Raw genomic sequence first — 23301 nt, 5'->3', positions numbered from 1 at the left:
TGCGCGCCACTACTCGCGTTCCCGGCCTGAGTCAAGCTACTAGGCTTCGCGGTCGGAACAAGTTATCCAGCCAGCTAAGTGTTAGGCTGCGTTCAACATGACATGAGGACGTACAGCGTATCGGTCCTTAAATGATACAGACGGAGTCACTATGTCCAACCCTACATAAGACTCTGCCCGGTCTTTATTCATTATTAACATGGTTCTTTTCCATGATAGCAAATATAGCCAACCGTGATCCACCTCATCCTAAAGCTCGTAGGTGACAGGAAATCACCTGACTTCTACCGCACTAAGCATGGCTAAGCATTTAACCTGTTCCTGAACTTAAATAGGATTCAAGTGCAATATCTGGACAAGGATAGATATATAATGCAATAATTGGTTCCAACCAATTCATATACTTAATGCATCATTAACAATAAAAGATACTCAAGATATTTGTAAAAACATGGGAGACTTAGAATGCTCCGAGGCTTGCCTTTCAGGAAAGAGGATGGGTGGTGGTCAGGGCACTCGGGCAACTCCTCCTCGGCGGCTGCTTCGTCGATTGCCTAAACCTCGGGCTCCTCCTCCTGGCTCTCTCCCTCAAACTCTAGAAGCATCACTCCCTCGGGCACACCAATTGCATGTATGCGCAAGATAAATATCATGGATGCACATGAACGAAGTTAGGAATGCTCGGGGAATGCACATGCTTACTGCAGTCCGCATTTTCTAACTTAAGCTCTATTCAAATCACTTTAACTTACCAAGTTTATACAACCTAATGTATAATTACTCATCTTCAGTTAAGGACCTAGCACCTGCATCTAAGCATGTTCTCAAGTTAGGCTAACCCTAAACAATCAACAAGAACATTGCAACAAAGCATACACACAAATATTCGTATTTCAGCAAAATAGGAACTATGCAGTGGTACAGTAAACTGATCATAACCGGAGATCTACAATTCACAATGATAGGCAACAAGACAATTTAGAAATCTTATGAAATTTTCTACAATTTATTTTTAGACCTCAAGGCATGATTCCAACCTTTAATAGTTCGAATTTATAGAACCACATAATCAGGTCCAAACAAGATAGAGAGCCAACAAAACTGTGATCCAACTTTGAACGACTGTAGCTCCAAAACTACTGGGCCAAATGCCACCAAATTTAGACATGAGCTAGATACATAAGTTATCTACAACTTTTCTATTCACCACTTTCTCAGCAAACCAAATTATCATGGTGAACTTTGCAAAGTTTCCAGAACTGTCCAGAAAGACATAATGCAAGAGAATAATTATTAACTTATGTTGCAAACATATAAATGGACAAAACCAACTTTACTCACTTATCACACATATCATAAGAACACCAGAAAGTAAAGTGTTCACCACCAATTCATTTCTTTTAATGTCTTTCTTAATTTATTTAATTACTTAAGAGGAATGATAAACATATATGAAAACTACACCATTTAATCTACAACAATTAGAGTAGGTACTACATGCTTCAAGTAGGCTACTATAAAAATTTCACATCATTTGAGCAATTATAACATCCTACACAAAAATGACAAGGCATAAAGGCTTAAAATGACATAATTAAGAAACCCTATTGAAAAGTGTCAAGCAATAGATTTTATATTTTTCCTAGCATCCTTAAGGTACTAGGACATCCTCCAATAAATTTTATGGTCATTTGATTCATAAATAAATTACTAAAATTCACACAAGGATCATCCAATGATAAAATGAAAATCTATAACTCAAAAACTATACATGCATTGTCTCTCAAATTTTTACCAGAGCTTCTACTCATCAAGAAGCGCTCACCTACAAAATTTCATAATTTTTGAAGCACAGGAACTCAAGATATAAATTAAACAAGTTTGCATTCATTTAAAAACACATTTCAAGTTTCAATTTAATTCTTCCAGAAATTCTACTACAAGTGTTCATGTTATATTTTTCCTAAATACTATACTTCTCCATAATCCTAACAAAATTGGAACCACCCAATTTCGATCTACAAAACTGGAGATACAAATTTTACAAAATAGCACTCAAATCTAAATTATTTGAACTAGCTTTCAATTATTCAGTCACTAACAGGCGGCGTCCACCGGTCAGCTGGGCCTGCGCGTCAGTGAAACAAAAACAAGGGAGGCGGCTTGCTCGATGCGGAACCGGTGGAGCTCGTCGACGGCGGCGTCACCGGCGATAAGGAGGGTACCTCCGTGTTCACCATGACTTCCCGCACCGATTGACACCCTAACCCTAAACTCTATCGGCCCCTAAGTACACCGGCCATGGAGCTCGGCGGCTCGGCCATGGCGCACGGCGGTGCGCGGCCGTGTTCTGGCCCAGCTAGACAGGCGTTGACAGTGACATCTTCACCCGAGCATTAGCACATGATGGAGAAGGCTAGACGAGAGCTAGGGAAGGAAGAGAGAAGCGGTGTTGTGCTGGCCACAAAGAGCGCAACTCCGGTGAGGTTCGGACGACGATGGAAATGGAAATGTGGCCACTACCTTGGTTCTCTGGCTCAATGGTGAGGTGGCCGAGCTAGAGGAGGCTATGGTGGAGTTGTGGGTTAGCTGGAGGTAGCATTTTTGCAGTGGCGAGGGAGCTAGGCGACGGCGCGTGCTCGGCATTAATGGCGGAGGCGGTGGCTGCTGTCGTGGGTGCAACGCTAAGGCAAAGGAGAAGTGAAATGCACTAGGCGCTGGGAGGCTCACGGGTGTGTGCTGGGGCTTGATGTGGCGCTCACTGGCCCGTCGTGGCCTGATCGAGCAGGCCGACAGCGACGCGCGACGCCACGTGGCATTCAAGCCCTGAACACGGTCGGGAACTGTAGCTTCCATTCAATTAAGCCATTAAAGCCTAACAATGTATATTCATCTTGTTGAAACTACTAAGCCGTTGATTATTAGCGAAAATGGTGTAAATGAAAGTTGTAGCCCTTCATACCATCTTCAATTTCTATTAAAAGACTAAGGCCTAATTCTCAACTGATGCCGAAAAAAATCATGACAAAGTGGAGTACCCGAAACTATTTTTCAAATTAACACTTAGAAATATTCTCTCTGAAATTTGGGGTACATTTCATGTTGTGATCCAATTTTGAGCATGTTTTGCACATTTTCATGACTTGGCCTCTAAACAAAGTTTGTTCCTCATATAATTTACTACAACTTTGCTTTAGGTTGCTCATACATGCAAACACAATAAGCTATACTTTTTAAACAGTAAAACAAAAGAGTTCTAGGGTCAACACAAGTCAAACTATCACTTGGAAACTTAATTAGGCAAAATGATCAACATGAACATTGTTCCTAATGACATTCTAAGTATAACTAAGTTGATTAAGAGGATAACTAGCCACACCACACCTTGGTCACACTAAAATCAAGCATCACATGTATTGAAACTAGGAAAAACAAGTGACTTGTTACGTTTGTTTCAAAGCCATGTTTCATATGTTTCATGAGTTTGTGGCATAGTACTAGCTAACCATGTTTCACTAAAGTGAGTTGCACATGTTGCACACTATTCATTTCCTAAAACAAACACACATAGAATATAACAATATGTTGCAATGTTTCAAAAGCATGTTTCATACAATCTAAGCTCATGAATGGATGAATGATGTCCATGTTTATGAAGTGCGAGTGCAAATGTGGAAGCCAAACACCTGGGGTGTTACATCTATTGTGTTTTGTGAACCTTGTGACCTAGTTTGGTTGAGGTGATTGCAAAGCATAGGATAATTATTCTTATTTCTATATTTCAACTAAAATAAGCCATCGTTTGGGCATGTATCTAAAATTCCTTGCATATCTTTGGATACTGGACAGCAGTCATGAGCAAAAGATAGGAGCCTAGGTCCAAGCATAGGCATGATCTAGCTTTGGAGAAACACAAGAAGGCAAGGCAAGACATGCATCCTAGATTCAGTCAACAGGAGCAGGGCAGTAGCAGGAGACCCTCTAGAGCCACTAGGGGCACTCCACAGTACAGAGAAGGTGATGATGGTGATAGCAGCCCCTCTTCTAGTGATGAAACTAAGGATTATAGACTTGAGCATAGGAAAAGGAAGAGCACTGATAGAGACTTAGGCAGAGAGTCAGATGATGGTGATAGCTTTAAGGAGATAGAGGAGGAGCAGCAGGCACCTCTAGTGCACCACCTAGGTTAGGGCATGGACTATGGCCTTCTTGAAGTACATGCTCCTGTTTTACCCAACTATGTTGTCAAAGTCAACTACAAAGGAAAGGGTATGACTATGAGAGCAAGAGATCAGAGGAGGATTGATCCTAGAGGTTTGCCTAGGATTTAGTATGATCATCGCTTTCACACTATGTTCCATCTGAATTATTATACTAGTGTGATACTTGCTAGGAATCCTGTGGTAGCCAAGTCTTAGTGGATAGAATGGAAACATGTCAAAGAGCTATGGAAGTCCTCCATTGACTATGCTATTGCCACTTGTTAGTGCATAGGTGTATACACGCTCATGGAGTTTGTGCATGATTGGAACTCTAAAGTCATTACACAGTTTTATGCCACTCTATTTGTGGAAGAGGAGCCAAGGCATATGCATTGGATGCTTGAAGGACAGTGGTACAACGTTGACTATGATGCCTTTGCAGCTTTTCTTGGCTTCTTAGAGGAAGACCTCCAGAGAGATAGGATCCACACCGAGCAGGTGTTACCTCCTGAGCAGTTCGCCTACATGTATCCACTAGGAGGTGAGAGAGGAATAGTGGGGAAAGTTCTAGGTCTTCACCCTACTTACATATACCTGGACAGGATGTTTAGAAAGACTATCAACTACAAGGGTGGAGACAAGGGCAACATTGTAGATTATTCTAGGAACCTACTCCACAGGATGGCACCTGATGCTTAGCCATTTAGTGTGTTTGACTTTATTTGGTCAGAGATCAGGAGTGTGGGAGAGAGGCTCCTCAAGGGCTATGGATTTGCACCTTACATCATGTTTATGATTGATAAGGTCACATGACACACATTTGAGTATGACAAGAAACATAAAGTCTTAAAGATTGTAGATGACTTGATAGAGATTGGGGTGCCTCCAGTAGGATCAGGAGGAGGAGCAACAGCGCCAGAGGTAGATTCACCTATAGGTGGTGCAGCAGCTGGACAAGCTTCTCCTCTACCACATGCTCCTTCACATTCTTCTTCATGTCACCGCAGTCCTTGGTCTCCTATTCATAAGATGTTTGGTGCTACCTTTGGGATGTGCAAGGACATACGGACCTATCAGTAGAAGAAGAGGGAGGCTAGGAGGAAGGATACTCGGACTTTGAAGCAGATTACTTCTAGACTTGATCTTGATCCTCCTAGGTCTCCACTATCAAATGAGGCAGCTAGTGAGCCTAAGACTGAGGAGCAGTAGCAGGATAGGTACGATGTAGAGTTTGCTGAGTTCCTTCAGCGATAGCAGCAGCAACAGCAGGCTCTAGTGCACCTTGACACTTTACCACTACAGGCTCGAGTGCCTACTCACTCTCAGCCACATCTCAGTGCTGCAGACAAGTATGCTTCAGACTGGTGGAGTGACCTCATGGGTAGTTTCTATGACCCATCTGGTGCGGGTGGTTCTTGTCCAGCCGATGCTACATGCTCAGATGATGAGGATGCTGGTAGAGATGAAGATGATGATGAGTGATCACAGCTTTTAGAGACAGCTTGCAACCCCTTTTTTGTCCTTAGTTTGTCATTGTTGGACCTTTGTGGTGATAGATGACAAAGGGGGAGAGAGACTGATTAAATCTTTAGAATATTTGTTTCATTTGCTTCTCTTTATACCTAAAGATATATACTGCATGTTGTAGTTTTTTTAAGTTTCTGAGCTTCATTAATGTATCTTGAGTTTGAGATGAGACTTACTTATGCTTTATCTATGTATCTCTTGAGATATGATCTTTATTTATATATTAGTGGCTTGTGGACATGAGAAAATGTGTAATGAGTGCTATGTGTGACATATATGTGTTACATTTATTTTCATAAGGACTATGCATGCTAGAATGAAAATATTTGATGTGATGCCTTTATATTTGTTCTCATGTGATATATCTTGACATATGCATCACGGTTTTACTTTGTCACACACATATGCACCCCATGGATGCAATGATTTAGGGGGAGTCTCCTATATGTTTTAGTATGTGCAATTGACATTTAAGGTCATTTCATGAATTCTGATCACAAGCACATATTAAGGGGGAGCCTCTCATAAATCATTGAACCCAAAAGTTTAAATATTTATATTCTTTTGTAAGCTTTAATCAAGTTGTCATCAATCACCAAAAAGAGGGAGATTGAAAGTGCATCTAGCCCTTTAGTGGGTTTTGGATGATTGAATGACAACATGATTAAAGGTCTAACCCGTTTGCTAAGTGTGGATAGGTAATAGGTTATCTCACAGGTACTTAATGAAAGCCAAAATGATGTGGTGTTGTATAAATAATCTAGTTCAAGCACAAGACAATAATGTAAATGGAATTCATGCAAAGGCTTATTTATTGTGAGATTTCTATGTACTATGTGAAAGCAAGCTCGTAAGTATTAATTAATGAGACATGAGGGATTGCATATGGAATGATCTCATATTTTGAAGCTTGCTAAATTGAAATGAAAAAGATAACAATACATGAATGGATGATTCAACACAAGATGTGACTTCATGGCTTGAGATGGTGAAGATAGCAAGGAAAGGCTTCGAGGTACTAAGCAAGGGTGAAGGGCAAGCGACGGCTTGGCGGTCGAAGAACCTAGCTAGGGTGAAGAAGGAAGTACTTGCATTTAGTTGAGGTACTAATCATGTTATGATGACCATGTTTATGTGGAGGATCAAATCACTATTGGAGTGCTTGATGGAAGTGACTTGATACATTTGGGATTATTCAAATTTGATGAATGGAATCAAGTCACGTGCTCAAGATGGCTATGCTCAAGTGAAAAGATCAAATTTGACATGTTAGCACCCTCACTTGATGAAGATTGGAATACACGGCTTCGATTGAAAGAGATCAACTCAAAAGGTTTAAATCCGTTATACTTTTAAATTTGAGTTAATAGGAATGTCGTACTATTAAGAGGGATGCATCATGTTGATTGATAATGTTTCATAAGTGCTCAAGCCAACCCATGTGAGTTTTGAGTGTTTGAGAGACAAAAGAGCTAACTTGTGTTTTGCTGGTCTGGCAATACTAGACGTGCCCAGTATTGATACCGGATGTGCCTGATATGTGCCAAACCATGATAAAATTCTTATTGTTCTCGGGTTGGTCATCGGGAGTTCCAACATGAGTCGAAAGTTTCGACTGTCGGGAGTTCTAGCATAGGTTGGGAGTTCCAACATTTCGTGCTTAACTGACTTAGAGGGTTCACTATCCTGGTCATACCGGACGTGTCCGGTATAGACAGCCAGAAGCCAACGACTAGATTTCAAAAGCCTTGAGGGTCGGGAGTTCCGATGTGAGTCGGGAGTTCCGACGGTTGGAAGTTCCGGCATGAGTCGGGAGTTCCGACACCTCACATACTTTAACTCAATTACATGGTTTTCAAATATGCTGAGGGTCAGGAGTTCCGACGTGAGTCAAGAGTCCTGACGGTCGGGAGTTTCGGTATTCATCGAGAGTTCTGATGCCTCACATTGTCACTGTAACTTAGTTAATGTTGGGGCAGTGTAAGTCATACCGGACGTGTTCGGTATGGCAACGGCTATAGAACGGCTAGTTTTTTCTAAAGGGGCTATAAATACCCCCAAGCCTCCACCTTTGGAGGTTGCTGATTCTGCTGATACACACACACGTTTTTGAGCCTTGCCAACTCTCCCAATGCTCTCTTAGTGAGTGATTGATCAAATTTGCCAAATCAAATTGTGGGTTGAGTGAAATTCAAAAAGAGAGCAATCCAACCACTTGAGCACTTGTTCATATTGTCAATCTCGTGATTTGCATTTGTTACTCTTGGACTCTTCGGTCCTAGACGGTTAGGCGTCGCCGGAGAGCACCCGAGAGATTATGGTGTGCCTCAGAAAGTTTGTAACGGTCGATTCTGCCACCTCAGAATCAACTAGTGGAAGGTGGAAAAGGAGTTCAAAAAGACTCTAGCTAGAGTTATCTTCATGGTACCCTCTAGGGCTAACCTTCGCTGGGTCGCCCGTAGCCCCCTCAATGGAGAGTAGGATTCAAACGAGTCTGAACTTCGGTAAAACAAATATTGTGTCTCAATTCGCATTTCATTTGATATTTGTATTGCTCTAGCTCTTGTGTAGGCTCTCTGTGTATATTGTCAGCTCTAGTAGGTGCCTGTAGTTTGATTTGAAGATAGAAATCGAAAGGAGCAAGTTTAGGGCTGATCTGTAGAAATCATTCATACTGGACACGTCCGGTATTCATACCGGACACGTCTGGTATTAGAGCTCAGTACTGAAAATATTTATTCTCTATTCTAACTTTGTGTTGCAGGGTTGTAGCTTCTAGATATATTCTTTATACCTTGTTTATTCTGTGGCTAACTTGTGAGTGGTGGTATTATTCTTAATTTGGAGTTTCCATTTTGGAAACTCCCTTTTCTAATTGTTTCCGCATTTAAAGGTGTTAATTTTCAGAAATGCCTATTCACCTCCCCTCTAGGTGGCATCCTAGGTCCTTTCAAGAGCAGTTCATCATCCTCATTCGAGGACATGGTGGAGAAACCTCCCAAGCGTCGGTAGCCTCCGTGCGGGAAAGAGCCAGCCCTAGAAGAGCTGACGAAGAAGAAGAAGAAACCAAACAATCCGCTAGCACCCAAAGGTGGAATCTTGATGAGAGAGCCTCCGACCAGCCGACAAGTCATCATGGACTAGTCAGACGATGATGAAGATGCATGCGAAATGCTGCAGCGGCAAGCTACATGGATGGCTGCTCCGGCATCAACTGCTAGAGCCTCCGACTAGCTAGCCCAAGGCGCCGCTGGCTAGAGATCTGCTTGGGGCAAAGTCCTCAAGCCTAGATGAGAGGCTTCATACGAGAGGGCCACCGCGGCGAGGACAGAAGCACCAGATGCCTTCGGTGTTCTCAAGATTTGTACAGGCAACTAGAGGGCAGGAGAGCTCCAAAAAGCCCTGGCCATTCAGAGCTGCACGCAGGTAGTCCAATGATTAAGTGTTTCTGCTCTAGACTTAGTCTAAGAAACTAGTGTGGAAGTATTGAAGATAAGACATCATGTTACAGGGAAACATAGACCAAGGAGCTTCACTCAATCAACATCAACGCTGCTCGACAGGCGGTCGAGCCAAGTGCCACGACAGACGTTGCTCAGGGTGCTGAGGCGGGATAGGTAGAAGAAACACGAGAGGCGCCTATAGACCAGGCTGGTCCCCAAGACGAAGTCCTCGAGCACCCGAAGTGAATGAATGAAGATGTTGCTGCCGAGCGGAGCAGTCACCCAGAACCAAGGAGAACGTGGCTGGTCGGCGAATCAAAGGGTGATAGTATATGTCATCTTAAAAATGTTTAGTATGAGAGAAATAAGTAACTTTGAGAAAAATTATGGAAAACAAATGGAGAAAACATCACAGATATAATTATTATTGAAATACATAAAAAGGGTACATATCTTTAGTAGAATGTCTCAAGGATAGAAACACCTAGGATGTTCAATGTGCCATGAATTAGGGGTGTCAATGTCGTCTTGATCGCAGAGCCTATATGACATTGGTCGGGTCATAGCTTTTATATGTATGGACCTTCTTATAATCGGCGATACAAGCCTCCATTCTGGCCAAGAGGTCCATCACTTCAGCAATGGTGAGTCCTTCTCTTTCTCATTCATAGGTGGTGGAGATGTTGATGTGTAGGGTGAGGACACCCTACTCCGTTGGAATCTTCAACACCAGATAGACATAATGGGGCACGACCATGAACTTGGTGAGAGCTGGTTGGCCAAGGATGGTGTGGTAGGTGGTGTTGAAGTCTGCCACAAAGAAATTCACATACTCAGTACGAAAGTGGTCGGCGGTGCCAAACTATACTGGCAAGGTGATCTACCACAAAGGTTGGGATGCTCTGCTAGGTACAATACCCCAAAATGGAGAATCAACATGAATGAGATCGTCCTTTGTGAGGCCTAACTCGGTTAGGGCTCTAGCGAAGAGGATATTGAGGGCACTCCGACCGTCGATGAGGACCTTCTTGAACTGCACATTGTGGATGGTTGGATCCAGCACGAGTGGGAAATGCCTAGGGTATAGGATATCTGCCCACTGGTCGGCCCTACTGAATGTGATAGGATGCTCCGACCAGTCTAGATATTTGGGATCAGTGTCCGTGTTGTACTTGGTGATCGATATGACCTGTCGAGCGGTGACCTTCTACTGATGATTGCTCTTAGAGGTGGCACATCCTCCAAAGATTATGGCGACCGTCTTGTTGGCATCTTGGAAAGCAAGTTGTGTATCCTTAGGATGCTCCTCCTCCTTGTCGTCATCAGACTCATCGTCCTTACGCGTCTGCCGTTTCTACTATTCATTGTGGAAAGCTTTGGCCATGCCATAACATTGCCACATGGTGTGCTTGTTGTTCTTGTGAATTGGGCATGGATCGTCAAGGAGCTTTTCATAGGCAGCATTAAAATTATGCTTAGCGCGTGCTGCTCTATGTTGTTGATGAAGTTTTCCTATCGGCAGCGACATGGCTGTGTAGTCCTCGATCCCTCTGGCCGATCATTATGTCAACGTTCGCAATCGTTGTAACGCTTGTCATGATCTTCATAACGCTGTTCTTCACGGCGATCATCATCACGATGTGAGTGGCAATGCGAGCAGGAAGCATGAGCAACGTCGTCCTTAAACTGCCGATCAGCTTCTTCGGAATCTGCGTATAAGTTTGCAACCTTGAGGAGTTCACCAATGGTCTGGGGCCTATTGCAGTAAAGTTTGGAGTGCAGCTCCTGATAGTGATGGAGTCCTCTAGTGAAAGCGGAGATGGCCTCATTGTCCCCGATGTTGGGGATGGTGTTCCTTGTTTCAGAGAAGTGCCTGATGTAGCTTCATAGAGGTTCCCTAGAGGTCTGATGGAGTTTCTCCAGATCATATTTCATGCTAGGCTGCTGGCACGTTGCCATGTAATTTTCGACGAAGAATTTCTTGAGATCGTCCCAAGATTCGATGGAATCCTCCCTTAGGCCCATAAGCCAATTGTTGGCTATCTGGGAGAGCATGACAGGCAAATAATTTGCCATTACATCGTTGTTTCCCCTAGCAGCATGTATGGTGCTTTCATAGAGCTGCATCCACTGCTCGGGATTAGCCTTGCCATCATAGGGATCGACCTCGATGATCTTGAAGCCTGTGGGCCACTATATAGCTTGCAGCCTTGCTATGAAGGGGCAGGGTCCCATCATCTCGATAGCAGGGAGTGGTTGGAGGCCGACAGGGTCGCTGTGTTGGTCATCGTACTCCTGTCGGCATTGGAGTTCTGCCTGATGTCGCTGGGCATGACTGTTCTCGATGCGATTGCGGACATCGAAATTAGCGTTGATGCGGTCATGGGTGTCACCGCGTAGGGGTTGATTAACCTCTTGGTTGGCATTATGAGCTGGTCGTCCATGCTGATTTCGCAGTCCTTGTGACCTAGGATTTATGGCGACATTGCCCCTAGACCCCCTTGGATGATCTGGCCGCTATGGTAACGACTCCCCCCATCATGGCGAAAACTATGGGGGTTACGACTGTGTGCGGTCGTTGTCGGATAAGACAGATCTGGGTTTCAAATGTCATTGACTTGGACCTGAGCCGCTTTAAGCAGTGCTTGAATCTTGAGTACCTCTAGTGTTGGTGGGAGTCTAGCCAACTCATGGGTAGCCATAGCTAGATTGGCGCTTGGTATCTGCTCCACTTGCTAGTTGTCCACCATGAGGAACTCTTGCTGAAGATTATGGGTGAGAGGCGATGGGACACCTCCAGCAGATTGGATGTCATTTTCTGCTTCTTCATTGTGACATCGCTGGCAATCAGCGTTCCAGTTTCACGCTCATGGCGCTGGACACTGGTTTCTCCATCGATAGCGATGCAATCGTGGCTAACCATGAAAAGCTCTCTCCCAAAGCCTAGAGGGAAAGGTGGGAAGGTGCTGGTAGAGCCTTCAGAGTATGGCTCAGGGCTTTCCTCTAGGATTGTTTGGAGCGTGTCATCCAGAGGGTCTGTTAGGATTTGCACCATGTTTACCATTGGTGTAGGCTGGTCGGCCTCAAGGAAGTCAATCTGATAGAGGCCGTCGACGCAGCTGTACTCGGTGTGGTCAGTGAAAAGATGGTGCACGACGTCCTAACAGATCAGACCCACACCCACCAGCCTAAAAGAATAGGGCTTTGGCATGCTCTCTATCGGGGTGGAGAGTGGTAAAAGTTGAACGGTACGCCCTTCCGGAGTTGCCGTGATCACCAGATCGGAATCTGGCCGCCTTGAACAAAGTGGCCAAGCAGGTCACTTGGTTGTAGCGGCTTGGTGATCTTGGAGTATAGGAAATTTGTCGCTCGCACTGGATTGATCTAAGACCAAACCCACCAGGAGCTAACATTCTGCTAAGCGGTCTGTGATTCTGCTAAGTAGTCTGTGACCTGATCGATGGATGCGATCAGATCATCATTACTGATGGATCTCCTAACCTAGCGGCGGGGCATTAGGATCAAAGATGTCGTTGCAAGTGTTAGCACGATCGACGTAGGGTGATCCTACACCGCTTCCATGATCTCCATGTTGCCGTCAGGGCTGATGATCCAAGTCATGGATCCAACTATGAAGAACTAGCCTAGCTGGGGAAAGGCCATGGAGCTTGGGAAAGTGACCATCTAGTTGGCCATGGAATCAGCACGCACACCCCCTACCTGGCGCGCCACTGTCGATGAAATCTAGTCGGTAGTCTACCGAGGGGTATACCCATGGTAGTAGATGATCGGTGGAGGTACGTATAATAGGAACCGAATGGTAACACAAGGCGTAGAGACAACAATTTAGACAGGTTTGGACCGTCTGATCGACGTAATACCCTATATCCTGTGTCTTTGTTGGATTGTATTGAATATGAGATGAATTCGAGAGGGTCCCTACCCTCCTTATATAGTCTGGGGCCAAGGTTACAAGTTGGTTAGATCTAGATCTATTCGGGTATATGGTAAGTATTTACAAGAAATATGATATCTATCATATCCAAACAGATCCTTCTCTATCTTCAAGATTCCTCCCTAAAACCATGTGATGCATGTCGATCAGTGTCTTGCATGACACGCCTTCTTCTTATGGGTTGGACCACCCCTGGTGCTGCAGCCTATGTCCATTGCCGTGGGTATCTAGGGTTATACCCCCCCCCCACAATGATGTGGCCATTGGCTTCCTTATTACATAGAATGTCGCCCAGCGGATACTCGGTAACCACTGCTACTTGATATGTCTCAAAGTAATGGTGGAGCTTCCTAGACGTAATAAGGATAGCGTACAACAGTTTCTACACCTGAGGATACCGAGCCTTAGACTCATTCAGGACTTCACTGATGAAGTATATAGGGCGCTGAACCTTATAGGCATGCCCGGCTTCTTCTCGTTCGACGACAATGGCCGTACTAACGACATGGTTGGTTGCAGCGATGTAGACCAATAGGGTTTCACTAGGCTGTGGTGCTATCATAACTAGAGGCGTCATGAGGAATTGTTTGAGCTCGTCAAAGGCCTTGTCGGCTTCAGGCATCCAGGTGAACTTCCCTAAAGCTTTGAGCAGCTTGAAGAAAGGTAAACCCTTTTCCCCCAATCGGGATATGAAACGGCTTAAAGCCGCCATGCATCTTGTTAGCTTTTGGACATCCTTTACGTAGGTCGACGGTTTCATCTTGGCGACCGCTTCTATCTTTTCTGGGTTTGCTTCAATGCCATGGCGGTTGACGATGTTGCCTAGGAGTATACTAGATGGAACACCGAATATGCACTTAGTGGGATTCAGCTTCCATTGGAATTTCTTTAGGTTCAGGAAGGTTTCTTCGAGGTCGGCAATGAGGTTATCGACAGTCTTAGACTTAACCACCACATCATCGATGTAGGCCTTGATGTTCTTCCTAATTTGCTCTTGGAGGCATCGTTGGATAGCCCTCTGGTAGGTGGCACCGGCATTCTTAAGCCCAAAGGACATAGTGGTGTAGCAATAGGCACCGAAGGGTGTGATGAACGAAGTCTTAATTTGGTCTTCCTCCTTTAAGGAGATCTGGTGATAACCAGAATAGGAATCAAGAAAGCACAAGAGCTCACAACCAGCTATTGAATCTACGACCTCGTCAATGCGAGGTGAGCCGAATGGGTCTTTAGGGTAGTGCTTGTTGAGATCGGTGTAATCAATGCACATTCTCCTTTCATTATTATTTTTTGTACAAGGACCAGATTGGCGAGCCACTCCGGGTGATACACCTCTTTAATAAAACCGGTTGCTAAGAGCCATGTTATTTCTGCCCTAATGGCCTCCTTTTGTCTTGCGTGAATCATCGTAGCTTTTGCTTGATTGGTTTGGTGGTCGGTGAGACATTTAAGGAGTGCTCGATCAACTCCCGAGGAACGCCGGGCATGTTAGTAGGTTTCCATGCAAACACGTCGACGTTTCTATGGAGGAAGCTGATGAGCGCGTCTTCCTATTTGGGTTGAGATGGGCCCTGATCTGGGCCATCCTGCTTCTATCGCCGATCACGAGCTCAACCTCCTTTATGTCTTTGGACTTAGTCACAGACTGAGGTGGCTCCTGAGTCGGGATCATCTGCTCCTCTACTAGGATCTTCTTAGAGTCGGTGATGTAAACCTCCATTCTAGCTAAGAGATCCACTGCTTCGGCGATGGTGATTCCTTCTCATTCACAGTCATAGGCAGTGGAGATGTTGGCGCGCAGGGTGAGAACTCCTTGCTCCATCGGGATCTTCAACACCATGTAGACATAATGAGGCACGACCATGAACTTGGCAAGAGCTAGTCGTCCAAGGATGGCGTGGTAGGCGGTGTTGAAGTCTGCCACAAAGAAGTTCACGTACTCAGTACGGAAGTGGTCGGTGGTGCCAAACTGGACTAGCAAGGTGATTTGCCCCAAAGGTTGGGACGCTTTGACAGGTACAATACCCCCAAATAGAGAATCAATAGGGACAAGATCATCCTTTGTGAGGCCTAACTCAGTTAGGGCTCCAGCGAAGAGGATATTGAGGGCACTCCCATCGTCGATGAGGACCTTCTTAAACCACACATTGTGGATGGTTGGATCCAGCATGAGTGGGAAATGCCTAGGATATGGGATATCTGTCCACTGGTCAGCCCTACTGAATGTGATAGGATGCTCTGACCAGTCCAGATATTTGGGATCGGTGATCGTGTCGTACTTGGTGATCGACATGACCTGCCGAGTGGTGAGCTTCTGCTAGCGTTTGCTCTCGGAGGTGGCCCATCCTCCAAAAATTATGGCGACGATCTTGTTGGCATCTTGGGTAGTAGGTCGTGCACCCTTAGGATGCTCCTCCCCTTTGCCATCGTCTAACTTGTCATCCTTGTGCGTTCGCTGTTTCTGCTCCTCATCGCGCAAAGCTTTGGCCATGCCATAGCATTGTCGCATGGTGTGCTTGATGTTCTTATGTATGAACCATCAAGGAGTTCTTCGTAGGCAGCATTGAAATTTTGCTTAGCGCGTGGCTGCTCTACATTGTCGATGGAGTTTCCTAGTCAGCGGCAACGTGGCTATGCAACCCTTGATCCCTCTGGCCGATCAGTTTCTTTGAAGTTTGCATATGAGTTTGCAACCTTGAGGAGTTCGCCGATGGTCTGGGACCTCTTGCAGTAAATTTTGGAGCACAGCTCCTAACGGTGATGGAGTCCTCTGGTGAAAGCGGAGATGGCCTCACTGTCTAGCCAATTCACATGTGGCCACATCCAATTCTAGATGTCGTTGACTTGGGCCTGAGCTGCTTTGAGCAGCGCTTGAATCTTGAGTATCTCTGGCGTTTGTGGGAGTCTAGCCAACTCGTGGGTGGCCACAGCCATATTGGCGTTCGGCGTCTGCTCCACTCCCTGATTGTCCACCATGAGAAACTCTTGTTGGAGATTACGGTTGAGAGGCGACGGGCCACCTCTGGCGGCTTAGGCGGCATTTTCTGCTTCTTCATTGCGACGTCTTTGATGATCAGTGTTCTTGGCTTCGCGCTCACGATGATGGACACTGGTCTCTCCATCGACAGCAATGCTATCGTGGCCAACCATGAAAAACTCTCTCCCCAAACCTGGAGGGAAAGATGGATAGCTGTTGGCAGAGGCCTCAGAGTACGGCTCAGGACTTTCCTCTAGGATGGTGTGGAGCATTTCGTTCGGAAGATCTACTCGGATTTGCACCATGTTTACCATTGGGGCAGGCTGGTCGGCCTCAAGGAAGTCGATCTGATAGAGGTCGTCGACGCGACTACGCTCTGCGTGGTCGGCGAAAAGATGGTAAATGATGTCCTGACAGATCAGACCCGCACCCACCAGCCCAAAAGAATAGGGCTTCGACATGCTCTTCGTCGGGGCGGGGAGTGGTCGGAGTTGAGCCGTATGCCCTTCCAGAGTTGCCATGATCACCAGATTGAAATCTGGCCGCCTTGAACGAAGTGGTCGAGCAGGTTGCTCAATTGTAGCGGCTTGGTGATCTTGGAGCACGGGAAATTCGTCGCTCGCTCTGGATTGATCTAAGACCAAACCCATGAGGAGCTGACATTCTGCTAAGCGGTCTGTAATCTGATCGATGGATGCGATCAGATCATCATTGCTGATGGATCTCCTAACCCAGCGGCGGGGCGTCGAGATCGGAGATGTCATTGCAAGTGTTAACGTGATCGGCGTAGGGTGATCCTGCACCGCTTCCACGATCTCCCCGTTGCCGTCGGGGCTGATGATCCAAGTCATGGATCTGACCATGAAGATCTGGCCCGGCTCGGGAAAGGCCACGGAGCTCGGGAAAGTGACCATCTAGTTGGCTATGGAATCATCACGCGCACCTCCTACCTGGCGCACCAGTCTACCGAGGGGTATACCCACGGTAGTAGATGATCGGTGGAGGTGCGCGTAATAGGAACCGGATGGTGACACAAGGCGCAGAGACAGCGATTTATATAGGTTCGGGCCGTCTGATCGACGTAATATCCTACGTCCTGTGTCTTTGTTGGATTGTATTGAATATGAGATGCATTCGAGGGGGGTCCTTACCCGCCTTATATAGTCTGGGGGTAGGGTTACAAGTCGGTTTAGGTCTAGATCTATTCGGTTATATGGTAAGTATTTATAAGAAATACAATATCTATCATATCCGGAAAGGTCTTTCTTCGTTGCTAAGATGTCTTCTGATTGTCTTGAGGTGCACGTCGATCAGAACTGGGCATCGTAGGACTTGATCTTATGGGCTGGACCTCCCCTGACGGTGCGGCCTATGTCCATTGCCGTGGGTACCTGGGGTTATACCCCTCACACTCCAATATCTGCAAGGGGTTTGTCCAAGATCATGTCTCCTGTGGTCTTTATAATGACAGCCCCCTCCTCAGCTAACTCGGAGTGTGCAGCTTTCAGTTTATCTCGAGTTTCACGGGCTTGTGCAAGAGCAAGATCACTGTCCTAAATAGCCAATGACTAGAATTACAAATTTGTATGCTCCACAAAAACAAGAGAGAGAAGCAACAAACTACACTGCATCGAAAAGTGAAAACTGAAAGCTGAAAAGAGTAATTGTCGTTTGACAGTAAACCATGACTATTCCTGAGTAACTTCTAATCGACAAAAGGAAGATGTCTGAAGAGCATAGAATTTCCACAAGATCCAAGGAGAGGTCGTATTGAGTAAGCCAAGACAAAGACCCTTGTAAACACCTACATAGTGTGGTGACATTTGAATGTACAAATTAACCGATTACTAAGAGACCATCATTTACTTTTATCAAGGGCAACGGCCAGTTACTATTGATCCAAAACTGCAACAAAACGAAGCCATATATGCAAATAGTGCTAAACATCATCAAATACTTCGTGCTAAACATCCTAAAAGACGCGATAGGTTAAGAGGCGCAGCTCAAACCGCCTATTCCCAGAGCATATAACCCCCAAAGATACCACAGAAAATGGTCGAATTTGATCACCTTCCACGCGTCCCAATCCGGATGAGGGGGACCTTGGCCTGCGCGACGGCCTCCACGGCGACGGGGCACGCCCACCGCCGCGGGCGCGCGAGGCAGGTCGGCGGGCCGAGGAGGGAGTTGTGAGCGGTGGCGCATCGCAGCGACACCATCTCCGGCGGGCTAGAGAGGATTAGAGGACTGTGCGCGCAAGGGAGGGAGGAGATGCCGAGATGTGCGAGGGGTTCAGGTTCAGGAAATTCCATCTATATCATCAATTTTTGCTTGTTACCGAATAATATAACACATAGCATACCCATCTCACCGCGCTTCAAGTATTCTTCGACACATACCCTAAACATTCTCCTTTCCCTCGAAAAATCAGGGATGTTTTGTCGGGCCTCTAACAGAGGGATGTGACATTCATCAGACTCATCTGAGAATCAATCAGCAAGGGTAATTTTCATAAGAATAGGAACATTGGATCTTACTCCCGGTTACCATGAGCTCAATTATTCTTGAAACAACAACTATCAGCAAATTCACATCCAATTACAACATTACAAGTTTACAACGTAGCTGTGCAGATACCTCTTCGACAAAACATAGCTGTGCTGTGCAGATACCTCTAAGGCTCTAACCCAGAGTGCTATAAGAACAGGAGATACAATACAACAAAGCTTAATGGAGCTGCTCAATATGAGTGGGTAGTACAAGGCTCTAGCAGAACTAGTAGGAGAAAGAAGAAACAAAAACAAACCTCTCAACACTCTAGTTAGGCCCTCCGTTTCTAACCAAAAGAGTGGCAATTGGAATTGCACATGGTCGCTCATTCTTTTCATTGCAAGCTATCAAAGAAGCCAGGCCCAGCCTTTGCCTTCAGCTCATGACCAGCATCTTTGCCCAACTCAACCATGTCGTTAAAAGAGTACGGTCCACTTCTTGTTGTCTCAAATACTGTAAGCAGAATCATAAAAGTGACAAAGTGTTGTCATCCGATGGTAAATATAACAAAATCGTTTTAAAATCTTTTCAATTGAAAATCAAGGATACCTTTAGATCCGTCTGGTGAAGCCAATAGACCCCGGAATGAGCAATTCCCGTCCTTATCACGGTAAGCATAGGCTGCAATTGGAGTTCGGCAGTTACCATCAAGAACTGCCAAGAATTCTCTTTCACATGCAACAGCTAATCTGGTATCTTCATGGTTCAACGAGGATAGATACTCCATCTACAAAAAAAAAGGGCAAAGAATGGGAGATCTCATCATTTTTGGCTAAAAAAGGTGTTAAAATGACCATGAACCCAAGCAAGTGTCTGGCACGCCCTGCATAGCTGCATAGTACATTCATGTACATTGCAGAATATAACAACAGTGTGCACTCAAATTAGAAACATAAAGACCTACTGTGAGGCATACTAGTTTTAAAGATTATTTTTTGAAACGGTAGTTTTAAAGATTAAATGTTTTCGGAAAAGCCACAACATGCAACATGGCCAGGATAAAGAAGCAATAAATAAAAGAGACTTGATAAACAAAAATGCAAAGAGTGGGATGACCAAGAAATCAAATCTTAAAACAATTATATGTGCTGCCTAAACAGCATCATCTGAAATGGTTGTTATTCAGGACCATAAAATGGTCACTTGACCTTATCACCAGGGGGCAGATCCACAGTATTAGTAACGCTGTCACCTGACAGCAATAAATTGTGTAAACTCAATGAAAAATTACTATGGGCAGTTGGGGACAAGACACAATGACACAGCATGTTTATCATAGCTATGCTAGTGACATCAATGATTCATAATTCTAGATCCACCCTTGCTTATCACGTAATCAAAGTAGCGTGCAAAGTTCGATAGAGAAAAGATAGCAAAGCTAGTGTCAGATTTTTGTATATCGAATCATGCAAGCTTCATGTTTTCTCCATCTACCAGCATACTACAACACTGGACCCCTTACCATTTTGTCATCGTTGCTTCGGCAAGCTATTCCAATAGCACCTTGGGCAACTGCTGGAAGCATTTCTTCCACTGATAGTACAGCTGTTGCATTTTCTGCCATATTTAGCCGCCTCAATCCAGCCAGTGCCAACAACGTAGCAGAGACATCTCCTTCCTTGAGTTTCCTTAACCGTGTCTGAACATTTCCTCTGAAGTTAACTACCTGAAAACCATTCAATACTGTTAAGCACGAGACTGATCAAGGTCAATTCCTAATCAAAACACACTTCTAAATAAATTCACAAATACAGGCTTCTAAATAACTAACTACAAGACTGGGGCGAGAGTCTACAACATCAACCGGACAGAATTCCCTTCAGAACCAAAAATAAAAGAAAATTGCAATGGTGCCTCTAGGATAGGCATCTTTTCACATGTATGGCATTAAAAACAACAGCTTTACAATCATAGAAATAGAAATATACATATTTAAGAGTTTTTTTTAACATTTTATAAAAGAGTTGGGAACTGCAGCTGATAGAAAGATCTATGTTCTAGACTTCAGTGAATGAGCTCAGAAAGCTCACTCTCTTTATATGCAATGGGAAAAAAAAACCACCAGACTCGCAATACTGGGAAGTATCTATGAACACATTAGTGAATCGGCTAGCACTAAAATCACAAGTATAGGGGGTGGGGAGGGAAAGTGTGATGAGCAAAACCATCATACTTACTTTCAGTGCTGGATATCTGTAGAGAATCTGAGATTGTCTCCGCAGGGAAGCACTTCCAACAACACTGCCAGCAGGAAGCTCTGCAAGTGAATTTGCAGTCAAGCATATGAATGCATCTCTGACATCTTCTCGTGGTAGGTTACAGGGCAATATTGTGCCTTCAGGTAGATAGGTTGGAACATCTTTCATAGAGTGAACAGCGATATCAATCCTTCCTTGCAAGAGCGCGTCGTCTATCTCCTTGGTGAATAAACCCTTGCCTCCAATATCTGCAAGGGGTTTGTCCAAGATCATGTCTCCTGTGGTCTTTATGATGACGATCTCAATAGCCCCCTCCTCAGCTAACTCAGAGTGTGCGGCTTTCAGTTTTTCTCGAGTTTCGTGGGCTTGTGCAAGAGCAAGAGGACTGTCCTAAATAACCAATGACAAGAATTACAAATTTGCATATTCCACATGAAAAAAGAAACAAACAACACTTTGAACTGAAACGTGGAAGGAAAATTTTGCTTTGGCAGCAAATAGTGCCTTTTCTTGAGTAACCTTTTCCCTGTTTTTTAAACGGATTCCTGAGTAACTTTCTCTCAACAAAAGGAAAATGTGGAAAAGGCATAGAATTTCCACAAGATCCAAGAAAAGTAGTAAAGTCGCTAAGACTAAGTCAAGGCAAAGACTGGTAAAGACAACATCCTTGTAAACACTGACATGAAACCACTAGCTATCATGAGAATAGCACAAGAACAATACGGCATCTATGGCGTTGACCCAAAATAGTAGAGGTGACATCTAAAATGTACAAATTTGCTGACTATTAAGAGCCATTCTTTAGCTCTATCAAGGTCAACGCCCAGGTACTTCTGATCCGGAATTGCATCCTACGAAGCAAGGAAGCGCATCCTTCCTGCTAAAGATTCTCAATACTCCTTTGAACTTCAACAAATTAACCACAAATGTTCAACACGTAATAAAGACGCAACAGGTTCAGAGCCACATCTCAAAATTCACATTCCCGGGGGAAGAGCTAAACAAAGGATCTCTCAGGCACTCACAACGCGTTGCCGTCCCCAAATGCAACTAAATAGAACCTAAAGCCACGATTTTGACCAACATAAGCCCAAATTCTTCACCCTCCCAACCAAAGAAACAGCAGAAAGGGTCGAATTCGATCACCTTCCACGCGTCCCAATCCGGATGAGGGAGACCTTGGCCTGCGCGCCGGCCTCCACGGCGACGGCAGCGCGCACGACGGGGCACGCCCGCCGCCGCGGGCGCGCGAGGCAGGTCGGCGAGCCGAGCAGGGAGTGGTGCGCGGTGGTGCATCGCAGCGAGACCATCTCCGGCCTGCTGGAGAAGAGGGTCAGAGGAATGGGCGGGGAGGAAGGGAGAGAGGGGAGGCCGAGATGCACAAGGGAATGGGCTCTGCAGAGGTCTGGATTCTGATCTGGTCGAGCTGGTTACGCTCTCGGCGTGGATGAGGAGAGGATAATGTGTCAGGACTGGCCAACCAGAGCAAGGACTACTCTGCTCATTTCTATCCTGCTCAGCATGCATAAAGCTCAACTTAATAATAGATAGACCTAGGGATTTTCTAGATATATTTCTATTGATTTTGTTTCTTTTTTTTCTTGCTATATAAGATTTTTCCTCATGCTTAGGCCGGTTGAATTCAACTCGAATTGGAAGTTGTATTTGTAAAAGCATTGTCTATTTGGATAATTGGATCCATAGATAATGCATGTATGGGAGGGGCTTATTTTGCTACTTTTGGATGTCAACTGATTAGCTCTTAGGTTGTGTTTAGGAGGGCTCCTATTAAGAAGCCCAAGACGTTTTGAAGAAGCCACAATCAAAACGGCTCTAACTCCTTTTTATCATTGAAAAACAGTTCCAAACAATTTTTCATTGAAAAACAATTTCAAGCGGCCTCTCCTACTAAATCGTTTGGTAAGACTCCTCAGAAGGAGCTGGAGCTAAAATAGAGCCCTATCAAACAAGGCCTTAGTTGGATGTGGCATGTTTGGTATAGGGCAAGCTTCGTAATTTCTCATACACGTGGTGATATGGATGAGCATTTTTTTTTTGTCTTTTTAGGTCTTCGTACCGGTAGAGCAATAGGGAACTACTCCCTCCATCTCAAATTATAAGTCATTCTAAGAATCTTGGTGAGTCAAACCATCTCAAGACCAAATTTATATGATAAGATAATAATATTTATGGTGCCAACTAAGTATCGTTAGATTCTTCATTAATTATATTTTTATAGTATACCTATTTGATGTTATAAATCTTTGTAATTCTCTCTATAATTTTTGTCAAACTTGAAATGCTTTGACTCTCTATGATTCTTGGAATGACTTATAATTTGGAATGTAGGGAGTAGCTTACAAAATTGTTAGTCTTACAATTTGACTTGATAGATTTTGAAAAGCTGAGGTATTTGAATTAACTAGGTATTATAAAAATCGGATTTCACATA

At 44.7% G+C, this 23301-nt stretch overlaps 1 pseudogene; it reads right to left on the bottom strand.

Moving 5' to 3' along the window:
• Positions 1–18652: 18652 nt before the first annotated feature.
• On the bottom strand, positions 18653–22334 carry LOC136462769 (porphobilinogen deaminase, chloroplastic-like; annotated as a pseudogene).
• Between the last annotated feature and the right edge of the window lie 967 nt (positions 22335–23301).

Source organism: Miscanthus floridulus, chromosome 7 (assembly GCF_019320115.1).
Source record: "Miscanthus floridulus cultivar M001 chromosome 7, ASM1932011v1, whole genome shotgun sequence".
NCBI classification, from domain to species: domain Eukaryota; kingdom Viridiplantae; phylum Streptophyta; class Magnoliopsida; order Poales; family Poaceae; genus Miscanthus; species Miscanthus floridulus.
This window is presented reverse-complemented; position numbering and strand designations above follow the sequence as displayed.